General features: G+C 35.0%; 1 protein-coding gene across 1 annotated transcript in view; it reads right to left on the bottom strand.

Annotated features, from left to right (window-relative positions):
• The window catches only part of LOC101329221 (melanoma-associated antigen B10-like), a 90,664-nt gene that overhangs the window by 54,767 nt on the left and 12,665 nt on the right, over positions 1–23,232 (bottom strand). The window lies entirely within an intron of this gene.

Below are 23,232 nucleotides of genomic sequence, written 5' to 3'. Positions count from 1 at the left end.
AATTATTTTGAGGACCATTAATATCATCCCCAGAAGTAAATTGAGACATGGAGAAGTTAAGTAATTTGTCCAGTGTCATGAAACTACTACCCTGGATTTAAACCTACATTTCACACCAAATGTAGTGAACTAAGCCAGTGCTATATTCATTCTATCTCTACTTCTGTCTCATTTAGAGCAATCAAATATCAGTAAGAATATAATAGTTAAGCTTCTCTTCTAGAGAAACCTTGTATTTCCAAGTGAGTAGTTGCGCCATAGAAAATTCCTTGGATTGAGTCTGTGGTTTGGCATAAACTAAATCAAAACACAATGTTTCTGTAAGATGAAATTATTATTGAATATGTTACGTAGTTTATAAACTCATGATTAATATTTGCATTCTACTATATTAGGCCTTTCCCAGTTAGTATCAAAGTAAATCTTCAACTTTTTGAGGTTGAATTTGTTTTTAATAACCTTTTTCTCCAATTATGGTTTCTGGCCAAAATAAAATCCTTAAAGAATATTAGACTATTACAATACAAGTTGCATTTACAGTAGTTACAAGAGGCATTAACAATCGGGTAAAAAATCTGTACTCATAAGTTTTGTGACAAATTTGTAAAGGATAGGATTCGGTTTATTTTTTAAAGTCTAAACTTTTGAGCTTTTTGCAAAGTGATACATAGACTACAAATTTCTTAACTTGTTTTCTTAGACGCTTTCTGTATTCATTTCCTTTAGGCATTACAATAGTCTCCATTACCTGACTGGCTCATAATATACATATCTATCTATATATCTATATATCTATATTTTTTTTTTTTTTTTTTTTGCGGTACGCAGACCTCTCACTGTTGTGGCCCCTCCCGTTGCGGAGCACAGGCTCCGGACGCGCAGGCTCAGCGGCCGTGGCTCACGGGCCTAGCCCGTGGGATCTTCCCAGACCCGGGCACGAACCCGTGTCTCCTGCATCGGCAAGCAGATTCTCAACCACTGCGCCACCAGGGAAGCCCGGCTCATAATATTTTTAAAACTAAACTAGTGTCGTAATTTTAAGCTGTTTTCCTGAATGACGTAGCTGGCTCAGGCGCTCCTGGAAGCTTTGTTACCAAAAGACAATCAAGTTAAAAATGTTAGTTGATATTGTAGTATGTGCTTAATCACAGAGAAATATACAGTGTCTGAACCTAAAGGGGCACGGGTCCTGGTCACACAAACATGGTGAATTTAGTTCTTTAAATATTTGAGGTCAATGCTCACCATCAAAGCTTTCCTCAGTGACCTCATGGCAGGACTCTGCATTTGGGATATGGAATTCTCAGTCCAGAAAGTTTTACTATTTTTAGTCATTATATTAAAAGATGAGTAGGTTAATGGGTACTTACCCCTTTTGCCCTGTAAAGATTTCTGTTCTGAGAGTTTTAAATCTCACTGGGAGTAAAATCTGTGTTTTTTTGTTTAACATTCCTCTCTACGGTTAACTCCCTGATGTGCATAGAATAGCTGCAATGTGCCAAGTGTTTAGTGCGCCTTACAAAAAAGAAATCTCTGAAATACAACAACCCTGTGAGTAGGTATTCTTCTTCTTCTTTTTTGCGTGAGAAACCTGAGGCTCAAAGACGTTAAATAATTTATATCACCTGTATGGTAAAGACATTTGATCACACCTGCCAACTTGAATTTATTACACTTTATCTTGACTTACCAAGAAAAACATGATATATATGCACTTGTGTAATGCATATATTATCACATGTGCTGACATAAACACAAGTATTTTCTGTAGCATGTGAGCAAACACAAGCTAATTTTTGTAACCACTCCTGATATGTCCCTATGCCACATTCATAATGAACAATTTTTCCTTTCCTGAATTTTCCATACATTCTTGTACTTCCATGTTTTTGCAAATGCTACTTGCTAAGGCTTGAGATGAGAAAAGAGTTTTCCAGAAAAGGGGTTTTCAGAGGATGTAAAAGAATATAGTGAGGCTGACATAAAAGAAAAGCAGGAGAAATAGAGAATTTAGGACCTCATTTAAGACATTAAATTTTATTCCATGTGAAATTGGAAGTGACTGAAGAATTTAAGCCAAGAAAAAGAGAAATAATCTGATTTAAATTTTAAAATATCACTTTGATTATTAAGTGGAGAATGGATTGATGAAAGTTGGATCAAATTTAAAAGTGGGAGTAGGAAGGAGTTTTTTGGAGCATGTAAAAGTTCTCCAATAGAATTGATATTGGGTAGTAAAAAAGGATCACTATTGTAGTACTCATAATTGTCAAGTTATAATAACACCATAAAGGGAAGAGCCCTGAATAAGAGAAAACTATGTTTTGAAAAATAAGTGTGGGTCAATTTTAGAATAAACCATGTAAATACCAGAGATATGTAGGAAAAAATCTTATATAAGTTCTGCTTTTTCCACTAAGATACCCCACTTAACATATTGAAACTTTTTCATAACTTAACAAGTGACTAAATTCTAGTGTCTCCCTTTATAAAACTAGGGCAAAATTCACCTGACTAAAGAGAGGAAGAGTAAGCTAATGTTTTTACCTACAGTTCTGACTGAATTGGTTTATTTTGTAACTGACGTACGTTTATAGAGATTAAAGAGAGTTTGGAGATGCCCTCATAAGATGTGCTCAATCTTCTAAGTTTTACAAATAGTGAAAGAGCATGTCTGAAAGGATCAAAATAAAGATGAATATACTTTACTCTCTTTCCATCTCATCCACTTTTTAAAATCTCCAATAATGATGATTTTTCCTGCACACAGTACAAAATAGTAAATAACAATGAGCTAAAGAAGACTAAATATTAAGTCTAAGGACCTGGGATTTGAATAGACAATCCTAGACAAAGAATCAGTTTGTATAAATCACCATGAGAAGATTGAAGAAAACCAGAGCAAAAGAGACAAGTAGAACACCCTTCACTGATCATTTGTTTTTTTAAAAGATTCTTCATGAAAGATGTGGATTAAAAACAACAGATGCAACTAAAAACAGCAAGCTTTAAGGAGGCAATTTGATCTACTTCAAGAGAAAACGTAATCATGGATGCTTTACTTAGGCCTGGAAAATGAATAAAGACTCTAGTAGAGCTATGTCTATACTATATTCCCTCAACGACTTTCTTCAGGCCTCATGTGAGGGGAAGAGAACTTGAGAAATTGTGGCGAAGGCAAAACTGGTTTTTAGCACGCCCTACTGCATCAGTTATCAATTGCTATGACACACTGGATAACACTCAATCCTAGTTACATACAATACTATGCATTTATTTCTTATGCATAAATGGCTAAGCTACGGATCACCTGGACTTGGCTGGAGAAGCTCTGTTCATGTATCTTTTTTTTCCTTGTTAAACTGACAGGCAAACTCAGAAATATCCCCATGGCAATGGCAGAACCACAAGACTGAAAGCAAAGAACCACGAAGCCCTCTAAGACCAAGGCTCAGGCCGGTTATGTTGTCAATTTTACTGCATTCTCCTGGTCAACACAAGTCACATAAACCCAAAAATCAAATGATAGGGAAATAAACTCCACCCCTGAAAAAGGAGAGGCAAGAATAAGTAAATATTTCTGAGCAGTTATATAATCTACAATACCCCCTGGTTCTTCTCCGCTCCCCTTCTCTCAGCCCCTTTCTTTAGCTCTGGGGGGGAAATCAATTAGTAAGAAACTAAATAACAATATAAGAGACTTGATGTACCATCCTTTGGAGAAATATTTTTATTTTGAAAAAAGAAACATTGGACAAGTGTAATCACTGATGGTGTCATTCTGAACATCTCATGGGAGCTATACTTCTGGAGAGGGCCTTCATAGGTGAGAGCATTTTGGACCAGAGACACACGGGCCCCAAACACCAGGAGAGTTTTCTTTTTTTCCTCATTATTTCACTTCTGGATCTTATTATTTAAATAAGCCTTCTTTTCTCTGTTTCTGCTTCAGAAATACTCAAATTCTCTGCAACCATAGGAGCAAATCAAACGATGTGCTCACCATAGTTGGCATGCCACCAACTTCTTAGGCTTTTCTGGCCGAGTGAATCGTTAGTATTTTAGTAAGAGAAAACGATAACATCATAGTTATAAAATAATCCAAAACCCAGTGTACTGAAACTGCAACATTATCATTTCCATTTGTGTTCTTTATTAGCTATGAGGATTCAAATTTCCAAAGACCTCTGGGCTTTTTAACACACATACTATGCTCACAAGCAGCTGCAAACTGCCAAGGATACTGTTTTACATTAAAAGGGGTAACAGAGATAATGTCTTATTTAATTTTTATTTCGGCAATTTATTTTCTATGTCACACCTACAGAACTTCCTGAAGTACTACTAAATACACAAATATGCTCAGAAATAAATTATTTCCTTACAAATCTTACAGGATTCTCAATTGCATTAGTCCCCCGCCAACCCCAACGCATCCCACACGCACATTTTCCATAAGGCTTACCTCCACATCACCACTTGACAAAAACACAATCAATCTCTCTCTTGCTCTCACTATCAGTTTTCATTTTATTTTTTTAAAACAATTCTCTGATACAATCCCCATTTCACAGATGAGGACTACGAGGGCTGTGAAAGAGTGAATAACTTATCCAGAGTTTATATACCTAGTAGCTTGTATAATTGATATTTCAGCTTGTATAATTGCTATTTCAAATGCAAGTAAGATCTAACTCAAAAACCCATCCTTTCTCCACACAGCAGATTTCAATAAACTCTTTCTAAGGTGGAAGTAGATGGCAGTCCTACTTACTAAATGGATAGTGGAATGTCACCACAGTAATATTAATAATCATAGCTACATTTTATCAAGTGACACTGTTTGTCAGGCATAATTCTAAACTCTTCAAATAAATTGCCATTTTTCCCAACAATTCTATTATTTATATTTTATTTTTATCTCCTTTGGTTGATGGGGAAACAGGCACAGCGCTCCCAAGTTATTCCCTCAAGAACATATTGCTAGCTTTGAACCCAGTGTTTGAACTCAAAAAACTATTTTCCAAACCATGTGTTATTCCAGAACTATGTACAATGGTGGAACAGAAATCAAGTGAAAGGCCAAAATCCCATCTCTTGACCCCCAGACTACACTGTTGGGCCACACTGCCACCTGGTTTGGGAATATTTTATTTATTATGTTCATTGGCAGAAATTTGCAGGAAGTTAGCAGATATGAAAAGTCAGCCCAAGGCATCAACAATGAAAACATCAGAAGGTAATCCCCAGGCAGAAAAACCCAAGCTGAGTTTTCTCAGCATCTCGCTCACTAGGCAGGTATGAATCCCAAGCCATGGGAATCCCAGAACAAGTGACGATATCAGGCTGGAGGAGGACAAAAGAGAAGGTTCTGCCATCTAGGCTTTGGCCGTTCCTCTCTCAGGACCCACAGAACTGTGTGAAACCTTGACATCCTGGACAGAGTCATAGCGTCTGGGAATTATCTGGGAAACCAAACATAAATGCTTGGTTAATTAATCTGGCTTCCTAGTAAGTAGTGAAGAGAAAAATCATATAAATTATATAAGAAAAAAAGGGAACGTTGAATATTGGAATCAATGCAGTGAGGAGAGAAAACCAATGGCAGAGTATCATAAAATTAAATTCCAGTCCTGAGATGAGCTAACAGAAATCTTTGGTCTGGTCATTTATCCTCAGTTTCCAGATCTTTAAAATGGAGAAGGAAAAGGTGGGAGGTAGTCAAATTTCATTCAATTTTCTTAAAATTGAAGCATTAAAGTTGTATTTTCTATATTTTCGAAAGCTTTCAGAATTTCTGTTAAAAAATACATAATTTTCTCATACTTGGTTAAAAATAGACATGAAAATGAACCACTCTCTCCTTAAAGGTAGGCAGCTCCATATTTTATCATCTCTGTCAAGTCATGCAACACTTTAATTAGCCACTTTCAGCAGTTTCATGCTAGGACTTTTGACTCTGCTATGACTCTCTGTAGTAAGAGAGGTACTTAGAATTTCCTCAAGTAAATTCTGTTACTTCAAGGGGTCCAAATTCAGATTTTTAAACTATATAACTTTATGATAACAAAAGAAGCCTATTTTGTGTTTCTATTATTTGCATTATTTATTTTAAGCATGGACAGTCAATTAGATTTTCAGACTACATTTTTTTCTACCCCGTTACTTAGGATTTCCCTGTCTTCTAAGATGAGCAAACACAATAATCAGTTTTCGTCAGGCTTGAAATTATCAGTGCTATAACTTGAGTTCAGATGGCACCTTCCTTCCAAATCTTTGCTTCAGTTATTTGTCGTGAAAAATTACTTTTGGGGGCTGAAATTTCTTACTTGCTCTTAGCCCAGAAGTGAATTACTTCAAGGAATTTAACTAAAATACATCCAGATAAGGTTTACATGCCTGCCAATGGTCATTTTAAATAAAAAGAACAATTTCTCCCCAATTTCTTTTGTGACTCACAGGTGAGCAAAGAGACAATCTCAAGTTATTAGACACTATTTTTATTAAAATGAAAAGTTTCTTTTTAAGTTTCTATGAATTTCTCCTTACATAGTGTGTGTAACTTTTTGAAACTAGCACAAAGCTAGATTTGTTGACGGTATGAGGAGTAGATAATACTCTTCCCTGGTGCTGTGCAACAACTGAGATAAAACTCAGAGAAGTGGTTCCATAGAAACTGTGCTTCAGCAAATTTAATAGCTTTTTGTGGCAATTAAAAAAACAGATAAGTACTGTCAAACTTCAATTTAGATTTTCTGTATTATACATACTGATACTATATGAGCACAATATTCTTCATAGCAATTAGTCGTGAGCATGAACTTGCACAGTGTTTTAAAAACACTTCTCAATCCTTCGGGAGCCATAACAGACACTGGATTTAGAAACAGAAATTCCCCCTATTGTTATAACTTCCAAGTCTCCTGCACTGAGTCATTTTTACACCCTTTAAAAAAGTAATTGGCATTTTTTTTGTCTGTATAGCTGCAATAAAAAATAAAATTAATACCAAGAAAATATGCATGTGTTCTGGAAAGTAAGATGGAGGAAAAACACAAACTACAAAAGACATAGCCAAATAGATTATTTTTATTATATACTATTGATACTGTGAACTAAGTATAGGTTTTCCCATTTATAGCCATAAAACCCAGGTATCTAATGAACCTGTTTTATTTAAGTAAAACCCAGAATTACAGAAATTTAGAATTGCCAGAGTTGGAATGACTATCCAACCCAAATTCCTGACCTTATTAATGAGGAAACTGAGGCTTAGACTGATTAAATGAATTGTCCCAGAATCCAATGGTATTTTACATTTACATGCAAATCAGAAACATGCTTACCCAAGTGAAGTTATGGTGTGTCTTCTATAAAAGAATATGCACATTTCATAATGTATTAATCCTATCCAAACCTTTCAAGGTAAACACACTTGCTCAGAGGTTAATTTAAATAATTTCACTCCTTGTGATTTCCTTCTCCTTTAGAATGCAATACAAAGTTCATTCATCCAATATTTATTAAGCACCTACTATGCACCAGGCTATGTTCTAGACAACAGAGATGAACAAGATTCATGACGTTCATTACACTTAGGTATGTAAATGGATATAGTTTGAATTATCAGTTTCCAGTTTTGGGAAAATTATTCATGATCTTTTCCAATTTCACCTCCTGAAAATGTTAAATTTCCTTTGTTAGGCTCAACCTTCTCACTAAAAAATGTAAGGGATCATTGTCATTAACAGGTACATCAATACTATGTTTATTTAAGAAAAAATGAAATTTAATTAATTTGACCATTGTAGACAAAGTAAACCTTTTAAGCCTCTGCTTTGATTTTCTCAGTAGACTGATTTTATTAACCAAAAATTTATCCCTAAAAGAACTAATAATGACACTATTAGAAATCCTATGGGATTATAATTATCATTTCTATAGGGATTTACAAGTCATCAATTACTTGCAAATACAAGAAAAATCACTTGCAAGTACAGCTTAAACATGGATGGCAATGGGTGATTTTGGTGCTGTGGACTTTAATCCCTCCCCTTCTCCCTTTAGAATCAGATTATATACTAATCGGTGTTATTGTAAGGCTTTTAGTGTATTTATCTCACTTCCTCAAACAAATCTGGGAGATAGGCATGCCATTTGGTGCCATTTTATAGTGAAGGAAACTAAGTCTCAGAGAAATCAGATAATTTGCCTAATTTGGGAAGTGATAGTTCTCTGACTCCATATTATATTTCTAGAGGTAACCAACATTTTCATTCAAATTAGTCTCCACCAGTATTTCCCCAAGCTCAAAAATTACTAATTTAATTTTTTTTGACTTTTTAAGGAGCTTTTTAGCTTTGCCTAAGTCTTCATGTCATTTTATCAGCTTTGCTGACTGTTATAAACCCTGTATTATCTTCCTCAATTCTATATTATAATTTATAAGGCAATAAATGAATACATACATACATAATACATAAAGTTATCTACTTTTCTAATTCTCTTTTCTTGATGCTCATTCTTTTTATGCCTACAGAAACAATTGAAAAAGAAATACATATCCATATAAAATTTTTTCTTCTTTTCATACATATATATTTTTCCAAAATGAAACTTCAGTTTTTTAAATCATCCTGAACATTACCTTCTTCTTAAGATAAAACTGACTGCACGTTCCCTAACTTCAGACTATACTACAAAGCTAAAGTAATCAAACTGTATGGTACTGGCGCAAAAACAGACAGATAAGTCAAAGGAACCGAATAGAGAGCCCAGGAATGAACCCACACTTATATGGACAATTAGTCTACAACAAACAAGGCAAGAATGTACAATGAGGAAAACACAGCCTCTACAGTAAATGGTGTTGGGAAAAAGAGACAGCTATGTGCTAAAGAATAAAACTAGGCTACTTTCTCACACCATATGCAAAAACAAACTCAAAATGTATTAAAAACTTAAATGTAAGACCTGAAACCATAAAACTTATACAAGAAAACAGAGGCAATACACTCTTCGACATTGGTCTTAGCAATATCTTTTTTTGATATGTCTCCTCAGGCAAGGGAAACAAAAGCAAAAATAAACAAATGGGAGTACATCAAACTAAGAAGCTTTTGCACAGCAAAGGAAACTATCAATAAAACAAAAATGCCACCTACTGAATGGGAGAAGATAATTGTAAATGAAATATCCAACAAGGGGTTAATATTCCAAAATATATAAAGAACTCATATAACTCAACATCAAACAACCCAATTAAAAATGGGCAGAGGACCAGAATAGACATTTTTTCAAAAAAGATATACAAATGGCCAACAGGCACATGAAAAGATCTTCAACATCACTAATCATCAGGGAAATGCAAATCAAAACCACAGTGAGATCTCCTCACACTTGTCAGAATGGCTATTATGAACAAGATAAGAAATAACAAATGTTGGTGAGAATGTAGAGAAAAGGGAACCCACGTGCATTGTTGGTAGAAATGTAAATTGGTGCAGCCAGTTTTTGAGGACTCTCCTTACAGTAAGGAGAGTCCTCAAAAAATTAAAAATAGAACTATCATACGATCCAGTAATTTCACTTCTGGGTATTTATCTAAAGAAAATGAAATTACTAATTCAAAAAGATATATGCACCCCAATGTTCACTGCAGCATTATTTACAATAGCCAAGATATGGAAGTCGGAAGTGACCTAAGTGTCTATTAACAGCTGAATGAACAATGATGTGGTGTATATATGTATACATATACACACTATGGGATATTGCTCAGCCATAAAAAGAAGGAAATCTTGCCATTTCCAACAAGATGGATGGACCTAGAGGTTATTATGCTAAGTGAAATAAGTCAGACAAAGACAAATACTGTATCATTTCACTTACGTGAAATCTAAATAACAAAGGAAGTGAACAAACATAACAAAACAGAAACAGTTATAGATACAGAGAACAAACAGGTGGTTGCCAGAGGGGAGAGAGTTGGGAGAAGAAACGAATACGTGAGGGAGATTGAGGTACAAACTTTCAGTTACAAAATAAATACGTCATGGGTATGAAATGTACAGTATGGGGAATACAGCCAATAATTATGTAAAATCTTTGTTTTGCGACAGAGGACAGCTAGCCTAATCATGGTAATCATTTTAAAATGTATAGAAATAGTGAATCACCATGTTGTGTACCAGGAACTAACGTAGAGTTGTAGGTCAGTTATACTTCAAAAACAAACAGACAAACAAACTCACAGAAAAAGAGATCAAATTTGTGACTGCCAGAGTCAGGGGGTGGGTGGAGAGGGAATTAGATGAAAGTAGTCAAAAGGTACAAACTTCCAGTTAGAAGATACATAAATACTAGGGATGTAATATACAATATGATAAAGATAATTAACACTGCTGTAGATTATATATGAAAGTTACGAGAGTAAGTCCTAAGAGTTCTCATCACAAGGAAAAATATTTTTTCTATTTCTTTAATGTATCTATATGAGAGGATGGATGTTCACTAAACCTATTGTGGTAATCATTTCATGATGTATGTAAGTCAAATCATTATGATGTACACCTTAAACTTGTACAGTTCTGGATTCAATTATATCCCAATAAAATTGGGGGAAAAAAGAAAGAAAGAAGCACTGGCCAAGGAGATAAGAGTCTGCATTATCGCTGACTCACTGCAAACTAATGAGCAAGCTACTGAACCTCTGGGCCTCAATTTCCTCATCAGTAACATAAGGGAGCTCACATTGCTGGTGCTAAGGTCCATCCTAATTCTAGCATTGATCATTCTGTATGAGGAGCAATCAGGTGGCTGAGCAGAGAGGCCAGCAGGCCAGTGGAGCAGAAGGTGACAATAGAACATTGTTGGCGCTGCTGCTCCTGTAATTCACAGGGCAAAACACAGGTGGTTTGGGACTATATTCCCAACATTACTGAGTGCCCAGATTATAAAAAATAGTGTGATGCTTGTAACAAACATATTTCTTATAAATCTTTTGGGGAGGTTGAGATGGTGAAGAGAGATTGAAAACAGAACTGACTGTAAATTGTAATTGTTCTTATTAATGGATAGTCTTCATTCAGAGGCAGAAAAGTCTATCCTATTCATGCTCGTATAAAGCATCCATGGCCCTTTCTTACAATTTAACCATTAAAAATTTCATTGAACATCATCTAAAAAGAGAATAAAACCATGTAAGGTTATTTCTTCCCTATGAAGTAAAAAAGATACATCTGTCATTTAACGTATATTCATTGATTAGCAGTGTATTCTGTGTTTAGACATCTGGGGTTTAAGTCCATATTGATAAGTTATCTCTATGTATTCTATCTAATTTATAAGTAAATACATATGTATATGTGTTTCATGTACCTTATTATTTATGTTTAAATGTTAAATTTTGTGGTAGGTGCTACTGTTTTGCTATTCCAGGTAACCAAGAGGAGATGCATAATGAGAACTTGAGGAGTCAGGGAAGCTCAGGAAACACTTTTAGGGCTGTCACATACAGCAGCAACAGGATGATAGGTGCTATTATAGACAGTGCAAAAGAAAGAAATGGGCCTAAAATTGGATGGGGTGGAGATGGGGTGAGGTTTACAGACGTGGTGCTTTCTAAAGTGACTGTTGAGGATATATAAGAATTAGTCAGAAATGGAAAAGGAGAAAGGATATTCAAGGCAGAAGGAAAAACATGAATTTAAATAAGGAGGTCCAGAAAAGCAAAGAATAATCTAGGATTGAAAATGATTGTGTAGTGTCTGTTTGGAGATGGGGAATGGCTGATGATGAGGCTGGAAAGAGGAGAGAAGATGTCATGGAGGTCTTTGTATATCTTGATGAGAAATTTAATTTCTAGCTTTAACTTCCAATTGAGAAAGAACGAACAGTCATAAATGAAGAGGATGGAGGGGCAAGGCTTGTTGAAAAGAATAACACAAAAGTTAGAGAGACTACTAACTTAAAGCTGGATCTGACTTTAAATTGCTAACATATCTTCTCTCATATTTTTCCAAATAATGTCTTCTGAGCCAAAGACAAAGGAAAAAGGAAAAAAAACTCCAACATACCCCAAATTAAATTAACTAAAACTAACTGGTCGAACCTGTAATGAATCTCACTAGTTACAAAGGGTAATGAAGCTCAATAGAGAAATAATCCGTAGCCTGAGCCTAAATCCTTCAACACAGAATATTAAGCGATTATCGAAAAATAATGAGCTAGCTCTACATGTGTTATCATGGAATGCTAAGTATGGTATATCACTAAGAAAAAACAAACAAAAATTTTAAATAGCTGAGTAATATATAGAGAATGATCCCATCTTTGTAAACATATAGATGAGGGGGAGGAACTATGCATTTATGGATATTTGGAAGTATCTATAGAAGGAAGCACAAAGAAAGATGCAAAAAGATAGTAGAGAAAATTATAACATTGGTGGTCCAGGGTAGAGGAGATATCGCATTTCTTTATAAATCTTTGTATTGCTCAGTTTGTCACGGCAAGCATGCATTATTCTTTACATTTAAAATATGTAAATTACAAAAGCATAAGAAAATGTCATTGCAAATAATCCATAAAACAGTGAGAATATTACTTATCAAGACATAGGAAGTTTGCTGGAAGCCCTACTCATGGAAAAAAGATTCATAGGTTTAAATATGTTCCTTAGAGAAAAAATAATTTTAATTAAGTAAATAATTAATTCAATTTTAGAAAGAAAAAATTACCCAAAGTAAAGCAAGAAAAAAATCAGAACACTTAAAACATAAATTAATAAATAAGAATATGGACAATCAATTACAATACAACAAATAGAATACTTGTTTTCTTAAAGTGTTTCATAAATAAATATTGGCAAGTTAAATATAGAAAACACTGATAAATAAAATTTGAAGCAAAAAGAAAGAAAAACCTACAGAGCTGTTTAAAAATATAGAGACAGACTACATACATTCTGTCAATCTGAGAAAATAAATATTTATGGAAACATAAATTATCTAAATTGATGTAAGTAGACAAAACCTGAACCAACAAATTAACATGGAAGAAATGGAAAAATATACCAAAGTTTTCAAATAGGTTCTAAGTAAAGATGATGTGTTGTTTTCTGTTATGATAATTTCCATGCTAAGTAAACCATTTACTCTTACAGAAAATAATGGAAAGCCAAGCAATTTGTATTTGAATGGAACACACCTAGGCTGTCAATAATTGGCAAATGTAAGGGACACACATAAGCTCATTGTGGACACACACACGCACACATCTGCGTAAAACCATGGTTCCACAATAGTTCAATCTCCAGTAAATTCAAATGAGAATACCTGATTTCATGAAAACAAATTCAATTGTTCATTAAGTGATTTAACTGCTGAGAAAAAAATAGGGCTATCTCAGGATTGAAAAGATAGCTTAATATTAATAATTCTATGAATATAAAAGAAGGACACTTTTGTATTATGAAAAATAGTATCTTGAACTACCAGCAAACATTTTAATGTGTGGTAGGGGCAATGAGCAGAAGTGTCCAAATGTGACCCTAGGAACTTACTTCAGCTTGTTAGACAATGAGCTGCCTGAGACCTGAGTACAATCTTCTCTCAGCAGGAGGAGATGGATGGATGAGTTCTCCAAGGATAGATGAGCTCCTTTTACTGAAAGGAGGGGCAACACACCTGTTATGAACCTCAGTGTCTCCAGAGGCAGGGAAGCTAGCTTTCTCAGACAACCTTGATGCTCTGGTTCCCACACTGTTCGAACACTGATGAGTTTCTTCTCATAGTTGCCCCCTAACAAGGAAAAGCAAAAGCAGGCCAGTATCCCTGGCATGCCTCTTAGTGGAAAGGTGGGAGAGAGAGAAAATTAAAAAATGCAGTGCAGTTCTAAAAAATTTCAGCAAAGCTGATGGGGAGTCCTTGAGCCAAGATCAAGAGTCAGAGGAGTTCTGTTTCCCAGGACGGGTCTGTCTGTCTTAGTATCCCTGCCATGCTCAGTCACTGGCTGAGAGCAGCTCATGGGAAGTGTGACCTCGGTGCCAATACCGTGACGGATTTCAGAGGGCAGTAACTGGGGATCTCTGTCAATTATGCTCCCTGAAATCATAGATCTAAGAGGCTCATTCTCATGGCTGCCACAGTGTAGTTTTTAAATAAGAGAAAACCACGAGAATTTGTAGATATGCTTGGAAACCCCAAGAAGATTAACAGCAAAATATTTCTTATTTAAACGACAGTTTAAAATTCATATGAGGGGCTGGTGATGTTCTGGAATTAGGATAAAATTGCTTTGCAGGTAAGTGAGAACACTCCATGTGCTGTGCTTTAAGGTATGGTGCAGCAAGAACTTTATTTATTCATGATAACTAATATCCAGGAATAATAATAATAAACCAAGCACCATATATAAGCCTCCAAAGTCTCATGACAATCTGTCCAGCTTTCATCTGCCATGCTAATAAGTAGAAAAACAGAAAGAATGTATTTTAAATAGATTATATCATAGCAGTTTTAGAATAGTAGAGTATTAAAAACAGCAATATATCTAACAAAGAAAAATATAAATGAAAATGTCATTGTATATATGTGATGAAATAGTATAGTTATTTAATAAAACAATCATTTCAAAAAATTTTTGCTGAAATAGTAGAATTTTTACAGTAAGTCAAATTTAGCAGTATATAAATCTGTTTCTGAAGTGTGATCCTGGTTACACACACACACACACACACACACACACACACAGAAAAGCAAATGCAAGGAAACAAGCATAAACACTTATGCATAATTTCTTGAGGGCTGAATTAGGAATAATGTGATGTTTATCCTTCATGCTTTTTTGCTCTTTTTCAGATTTTTCCATTGCACATAATATGCAAAATCAGAAAATAATTTTATAAAACCATTTAAATTTTATGAAGTATTATAGTAGGAATGTGATCATCATTGATGCTGTTTGTCAAATATTTCTGGCCTCCTCCTTCTAAGCACATGGTAGGAATATACTTCCTGGTGACCTCTGACTAGATCAAAACATTGAATTGAGAGCAGAAGCATGATGTGTCACTTTCAGGCTGGGGCATTTAATTGTTGAGGTAACATACTTCCTGCTATGACCAGAAACATTGAAAATAGTGGCTGCTTCATGAGCCTGAATACCTGAGACACGACCATGAGCAAAGAAAGCCTCTCTAACAACCAGTGATTGCCATGTAGTGTGAGTGAGAAGTAAGCATGTGTTTCTTTAAGCATTGAGATATGCAAGTTGTACTTTCTATAACGTAACCTGTCTGTTATGACTGACACAAAGTTGATTCCCAGAAAGGGAGTACTGCTATAACAAAAGTCTCAAATATGAGGCATTAGCTTTAGGACTAGGTAGCAGACATGGAAACAAACTGTTCCAACAATGTGCCCACAGTTAAGAAAGGGAGAGAGAGAGATCTCAAAAAATAACTATGAATAATACTTCTGTGATATTCTTGCCAAAAATGAATACCTTCAATCTAATCATGAGAAAACATCAGACAAACCCAAGTTAAGAAACATGTACAAAACACCTGACCAGTACTCTTCAAAAGTGTCAAGGTCATGAAAGAAAAATAAAAAGTTAAAAATTGTCACAAATTAGAGGAGACTGAGCAGACATGACAAGTAATACAATACGGAGTCTTGGCTTAGATCCTGGAAGAGAAGAAAAACATTAGTGGGAACACTGATAAAATTTGAATTAAGTCTGTAATCTAGTTAATATTGTTAATTTCCTGGTTTTGATAATTATACTATTGTTATATAAAATGTTAATATTGGTGGGAGTTGGATGAAAGGTATATGGGAACTCTACTATTTTGCAATTTTTATGTAAATTTTAATTATTTCAAAATAAAAAGTTAAAGAAAAAGTTGTAATAGGAGGAGAGCTGAGTAGCTTTGTCAAAAATGTCATGTAAAAGTGAGTAAAGAATATTATGTCACACAAAAAACTAATAGGTGTGTGTGTATGTGTTTACACACGGAACAAACTGGAGTAGAAGAGAAAGAAAACACAAATTTGTAGTAAAATTTTTTACAGTTCTTTGAGACACAAAGCAATACTTGGGCTTTCAAACTTCTGAATAGACAAAGCAGGATGAGAAAGCTGAACAGCCCTCAAGAACAGCTTAGTCTGAAATCTCATTTCAAATGTGGGCAAAGATGGTAATAAAAATGTAAGAACCTACCACCGGACACAGAAAAGGGTTTTAAAAATCAATGGCTGGGGAGTTCCTTCTAGGGAGAAAATCTGGAGTCTAATCAAGGAATAGTCCCCACATTCAAATGTCTTCCTAGTGACGTGTCAGAATTGCTACCCAACTCTACAAGTCCCCTATCCTTTATTTTCTCATGAGGAGTGTTTACTGCAGTTATACTGAACTTGTTCCTTCATTGCATATGGTGGGATGGTGTAGGGAAATACCTTGTGTTTCTTCTTGTTCATAGATTTTGCCACACGTCAGTCTCCCTGATAGAGGTAACGCTGTGATCCTGGACACTGAAATTGATGTTTTGCCTAAAAGAGGCTTTTGGTTTATCTCCTTGGGGAGGAGACATAGACATAGACATAGACATATTTTATACGAGAGAAAGAGGGTGAGCCAAATAGTATTCAATGATCAGTAGGTGGGGGCTGTTTGTCAAACACCACTGTTTCTTCAGTTATTAGTGCTGTATGACAAATATTTCTGGTTATTTTCCCATTTATATACATGATAGGACTGTACTTCCTGTTCTCTGTGCAGTTGGATAGGACTGTGTGATTAGATTTTAGCTGCTGCTGTGAGTATAAGCAGCGTTCGTCACTACTGAGCTGGCTCATTAAATTGCAGATGTGCTACCATACATAGATCCCTTTCTGCACTTTCCCCATGACCAGCAATATTCCAGATGGTGGTGGTTCTGTCAGCTTGACTCCGTGTGCAACTACCATGAACAAAAAGTACTTCCCCTATCCCTTCCCAGTGACCCAGAACAGACACGTAGAATAAACAAGATATCAACTTTACCATTATCATCATCTTTGGAGAATTGGGGAATTTTTGTTACTACGGAACAGCTTAGTCTATCTGACTGAGACAAACTATGTCTCAAATTACCATAACATGTTCCTTTTATTTAAATCTTTAGAACTTAGTTCAGAATATTAAGTTATGTTTTATACTTAGAGGTAGACATAACATTCAAGATTTAAAATATTCTAAGTTTCTGAATATCCATTATAAGATAGTCATATTTTCCACAACAGCAAAGTACTCAGCACAGGATAGGGATTTAATAAATAATTTTTAGTGGGCTTCCCTGGTGGTGCAGTGGTTAAGAATCCACCTGCCAATGCAGGGGACACTGGTTCAAGCCCTGGTCCGGGAAGATCCCACATGCCACAGAGCAACTAAGCCCGTGCACCACAACTACTGAAGCCTGCGCACCTAGAGCCCGTGCTCCGCAACAAGAGAAGCCACCGCAATGAGAAGCCCATGTCCCACTTGCTGCAACTAGAGAAAGCCCATGCGCAGCAACGAAAACCCAATGCAGCCAAAAAGAAATAAACTAAATTAATTTTTAAAATATTAAAATAATAATAATAATTTTTAGTGAATTTATGTATTAAAACCATATATGTATTCATGAATATATATAGGAATGAAACAAAAAGAAAAGTGTGTTCAATGTCTCATGGAGAAAGAATAGTAGTGAAAAGTTCAAGAAAGATATCCATTTTCCAGTTAAAATCAATGTAAAATCTAATACTGAACAATTTCACGTAAGGAAGACACAGGCAACAGTGCCCAAGACTCAGGCTCAAGGTCACTCCCTGAAATTTGTATAAGAAACAGTAAATTTATGCCGTCTTCATAGCAAGTCCAGCTAAGGGAAGACAGGTTCAAAAGAGTATTTTAAAGGTGAAAATGAAATGTGAAATCAAAATCAAAATGTATGTGTGTGTATGTGTGTGTGTTCACATCTAGGCTTACCTTTCTGCTATATATTGAGGTTAAATTTAGGAATCTACATAAAATAGCCTATAAGAAAGTATATTTACCCCATAACAAATATATTAGGAAAACAAGAGTAATTGCTAAACATCATACGTCATTTCGACCACAGTATTTCCTTTCATAATATGTAGATTACTTTTCACTTTTGTGAGTTAGTATACAATACTGGTAGAATTGAGAAAAGTAGGTCATTGGCCATGTCCAGATGGGCAAAGAAGTTTAGCTTGTGGAAAAGTAGGCCAATTGCACCACAATTGAGACATCTGCCCACTTAATTACTGCTGCAATAAAAAGATATAATCTTCAAATTTTCTTCTAGCCCTACTGTCACTGCAAAGTTTCACTATGACACAGTCTGTCAACCCAGAGGGCTAAAATTTTAACATGTATTTCCTGATAAATGTCATATTTGTCTATTTTACATGTTCAATAAGTGAGAATCTCATGCAAAAACTAAATCATCACATTATTGTTGTCTCTTTGCTGAAAACTGTATTTCAGTGTAAGATGCAATCTGTAATTGACTCAATTTAATTCAGCCAGCTGTTGTATTTTAAGAACAATTTGTTTCCCTCAGCTTCTCTTTTCCACTTTTTTCCTTCCTATGTTTGTGAGTGAAAGAGTTATTCGATCAGCAGGAAACATTCTTGAACATCAAATATTTAAAACTATGGAGCCAAAAATTTGAAATGGTACCCATGCTAGGCTTCTGCAAAGAACAGAGAATTTGAGTCATGAAGTAAATTTCTTTGGTTTGCTAAGAGGTGCATTTTAGCAACAACCAAAGAAGAAATTTAATAAGCTGTGAAATTTGTGTGGTGTGCATAAAAGATATTACCACATATGTATGTCTTCTCTTTTTATAATCTAAATTTCTTCTGAAAACTGCTATGAAGATATTACTTTAAAAATAATAAGAAAGAAATAGCAAAGAAAAATAAGAGCATATAAATATGTCATTCTACTCCTTAAAAAAAACCCAGCAACACGCAAATAAATAAGGTATGAGGAAACCTGTAGCATATTCTATAGCAAAGCAACGTTAATAGAATAAGGTTACATTTTAAATGTAATAAGTTTTTCCCACTAATATGTACAGTATTGCTTTGACATTTTATCTACTTAAGCACGACATCTAGCTTAGTACATTCTATATAGTAGATGTGAAATAAACATTTGCTGAACTGATTTAAGTGAATTTTTATTTAAAATTTTAGTAAACACATAGAAACTTACTCTCTCATGAATATTTGCTCTTATTCATTAAGTTACATCTTAAAATATTCTTTTAATGAATATATTTCCCTAGGCAGAAAAGAATATCTTAAGGAAGTGCTTAGAATTTATCAAAGATTAAATACAAGCACTTTCTAACTCTGTACAAGAAGAATCCTCAAAAATTAAGTAATACGTCTTCACTCACCGTCTAGCTGCACATCAAATGCTGATGTATCCAGTGTTCTTAGTATTTTATACATCTAATTCAGACCCTGGCAGAATTTCTGTCAATATGAAACATTTTTATTAAAGTATATTCTAAGAGGAGTTGTTTCCTGTGAGGATTTTGAGGTTTTAATTTTAACTTTTTTTTTTCTGGCCACACCACGCAGCATGTGGGATCTTAGTTCCTCGACCAGGGATCGAACTAGTGCCCTCTGCAGTGGAAGTACAGAGTCCTAACCCCACTGGACCACCAGGGAATTCCCTTGAGGTTCTTTTTTTTTCTTGCTTTCATTAAATGCTGTAAGGTAGAAAGACCCAGGGGATGAATTAAGGAGTAAGTATCTTAGATTTAGATCAATAGAATTAAAACTCTTTCTCCCTGACATTCAATGCTGAGAGTATTTTCCACCTACCAGTTGGTAGAAGGCCTGACTCTCAGTGAATCCAGCACTTTGATAATCTTTTATATGGTGATTTAGCTCCCACTGCTCTTCAGTTAACCAGATCAGCAACTATAGATTTTTAGCTTCAACCTGCTTAAGTGTGTAAGCTTAGCCGTAACTAAAATCTGCTTCCTTCAATAATGATATGTCTATCAAATTCTTTGATCATCACTTTCCCCTGAACTTCTTGGTATCATGTGAGTTTTGCCACACTTCTCTAGCCTCTCTGTGGTAAATGGCCCTTTGGTTCAATGGAGGGATGGCCAGCTTAGTAGGCTACCAACTTATGAACAGCTCTGTGAGAGAGATGCCCTAGAACTGAAAAGCATGTAATTTCTTTGGGGCTGAGATTTTGATTTGTTCCATTTTACTCTAATTCACTGGGGATTTGGGGATTGGGGTTTTTTTGTGGGGTTTTTTCACCAAGTTTGTTTGAGTTTTTATTTTTCCATGCTGTTTGTTCTCAACTGTTTTCAGGGAAGAAGGTGACCCCATTTTATGCATGTATTCCTAATCTCATTAAATAATCAAGCAAGCCCTTGGAATATGAAGAAAGTAGAAAAGAAACATAGGATACCAAATTTTTTTTCAATTATCTGAGCAAGAAATGTGGGAGCCTAGAAAACTAAAACCATAGAACATGACTCAGAAGAAAAGCCTTAAAAGCCAATTAGTTCCCAACCTCCTTATTTCATAGGTTAGGAAGCTGACAGAATCACATTTGTTTGTTCTAGATTTTGCCAATTTTCAGTTCTGGACAGGAGAAAATTACAAACATGTAAAAATAGTACTTTTAAATTAGGAGGAAAACTATTTCTAATACAGTTGACCTTTGAATAACTGCAGTTCCACATAAGTGGTTCCGCATCAGTGGATGTGCCAATCACAGATTACATAGTACTGTAATATTTACTATAGAAAATAATCTGCCTATAAGTGGACCTGCGCAGTTCAAACCCACATCGTTCAAGGGTCAACTGCACATATGCCAAGAAGGACATGTGAGACAGAATTAGTTGAGTCTGTTCATTCAGAAGCAAAATGGTTCAAACAACTATCTATTGTATTATCTTTCAGTAAAGCTGGTTCAATCCCAGCAGATTCTGATGCCTAGAGCCTCATAAATATTAGTCACTCATTCGAAAATTGGTCCTGGATAGAAGGAACTTAGATGAAAAACAGCTGCTGTGATCTTTGGTCTTTTTAATTTCTTTAAAAAATCTGTCTGAATCAGCATGTTATTCATGGTGATATTAGTTTCTTTGAATATAGTGGGATAAAAAATGGAAATTGAAAGTAATAAGAGTATGAAAGTACAGAAGCAGATATTGTGGGCATAGGACTTCTAAAAATGTAATTTTTCAACCATGTGTGTTCTTAATACCTGGAATATCCACAAAGGAATGATCAAAGAAGCCATGCTTGATCCTAAAAGCATAACATATCCATGCTTATATTTTATTATATGAGCAAGGGTATCCCACAAAGAAATTAGAATGAAACATATAAAGGGAAGGTTGATAAGATGGCCACTTAATAGGAATGCTCTAGATAGAGATTTTAGCTTAGTTCAGAAGATGTACAGAAACTGATTTCCCTCAACACTGCAAGTAAGTGTTAAAATCTCCCATGCTAGTCAATTACAATGTTCCTCTTCCAACTGTTTTCAGCCTATGGGCAGTGAAGGTGGAATTAAAGAGCAATCACCTTAAAAAAAAGAGCTTAATTTTTTAAGCTGTAGTTAATTTTAATTTTTTAAGTTGTAGTTTACAACTCTTTTTATATCATCTTCTTAAACGCTGAAATGCTTCATTCAATATAGTATAGCATAGACTATTTTTATAAGTCTCACTTATAAAACTGCAATCACTGTGCAATTAAAATACCACTGCAATTAAAGTGTGTATAATGGAACATTCAGAAATGTACACATGACTTTCCTTTATAACCACCAAGGGAGACATTTTATATTCAAGTCTCGCAACTTATAAGATTCATTCAGCTAACAAGGGAACTTTATTCACACAATAGCATCATACATACACACACGCGCGCGCACGCACGCACACACACACACCCTTACTGTGGGGTGTTGTATGTTTATAAACATCCAAAGGAAGATTTAAGAAGTTTATATTTTCAAAGTTTGAATTGCTATATGAAGATAAAATTCATTTGGTCTTGTTTACAGATTGTTCTTTTATATTTCTTTTTTTCCATAGAAAAAGAGAAAGTGAGCAGCATCATGGCACCAGACATTATATTAATTGCTTTATGTAAGTTATCTTAATTGATTCCCAAAACAGGTTGGCAAGGAAGTTCTCTTTTTGAAGTTTCACAGGGGAAGACGCTGATGCTCAAAGAGGCTCACTTGCAGCTAATACGTTTTAGGGCTAGAACACAAACCTAAGTCTGTCCTGTCACAAAACCCTTGCCCAAATATGAACTTCACTCACCTAGCATTATTCCTACTATAAGTATATGTGGTTAAAGTACTTAGAAATGTGTTTTGGTTATTAGGTGGACCCTGTGTGACAAATTCCCCATGCATTTTGAATGTGTTTTACTTAAGTACAGAGAGACTCTTACAGGTGATCTAGTTTCAAATTCTTATTTTAAAGGAAAGATTTTGGGGATCTAGGGAGTTAAAGTGATTACTTCAAGTTCTCAGTAAGTGAAAAAGCAGGGTCAAGTTTAGAAACCCAGAACACCTAACAACCAGCATGCTGTTTGTAGTTTACAACTTGCCAAGAACCTTTGGTTTAATGTCTGCGTTAAGTACTATAGACTCTAAATGTTAACCATAAATATTTTAGGCTATTAGTTCAACAAATCTGGATTCAGCAACTACACATACACCACAATAAGCACGAAGGGCGCAAATATTACTAGGCATTCCTATGTAGATCTTCCAAATAATCACATTTTTACTTTGTATAATAATAGTACCTACCTCATAAGGTTGTTGTGAGAATTAAATTAAGTAATTCATGCAGAATACTCTGAATAATTCATGGCCCATAGTTAATTGTTAAGTAGTATTATTGATAATATCACCAATATAGCCCTCATACTCTCTCCATCCACTACGTGTATGCACTTCTTATCTCCCCTGGAGGGATACCGGTCTATTTCCTAAAGCAGCCTACAAAACAAAAACGACTGTGATAGAGGAGTTAAGGAAATGGTACAGTGCATTTGATTTGAAAAAATCAAATTTAGATTTTTTTAAAAAAGATCTTCTCTTTAATTCTTTTTAAGCATTGTGGTAGCCTACATGATTCCCACTCCCTTGTATTTCATGCCC

The sequence above is a fragment of the Tursiops truncatus genome, chromosome X (assembly GCF_011762595.2).
Source record: "Tursiops truncatus isolate mTurTru1 chromosome X, mTurTru1.mat.Y, whole genome shotgun sequence".
NCBI classification, from domain to species: Eukaryota; Metazoa; Chordata; class Mammalia; order Artiodactyla; family Delphinidae; genus Tursiops; species Tursiops truncatus.
This window is presented reverse-complemented; position numbering and strand designations above follow the sequence as displayed.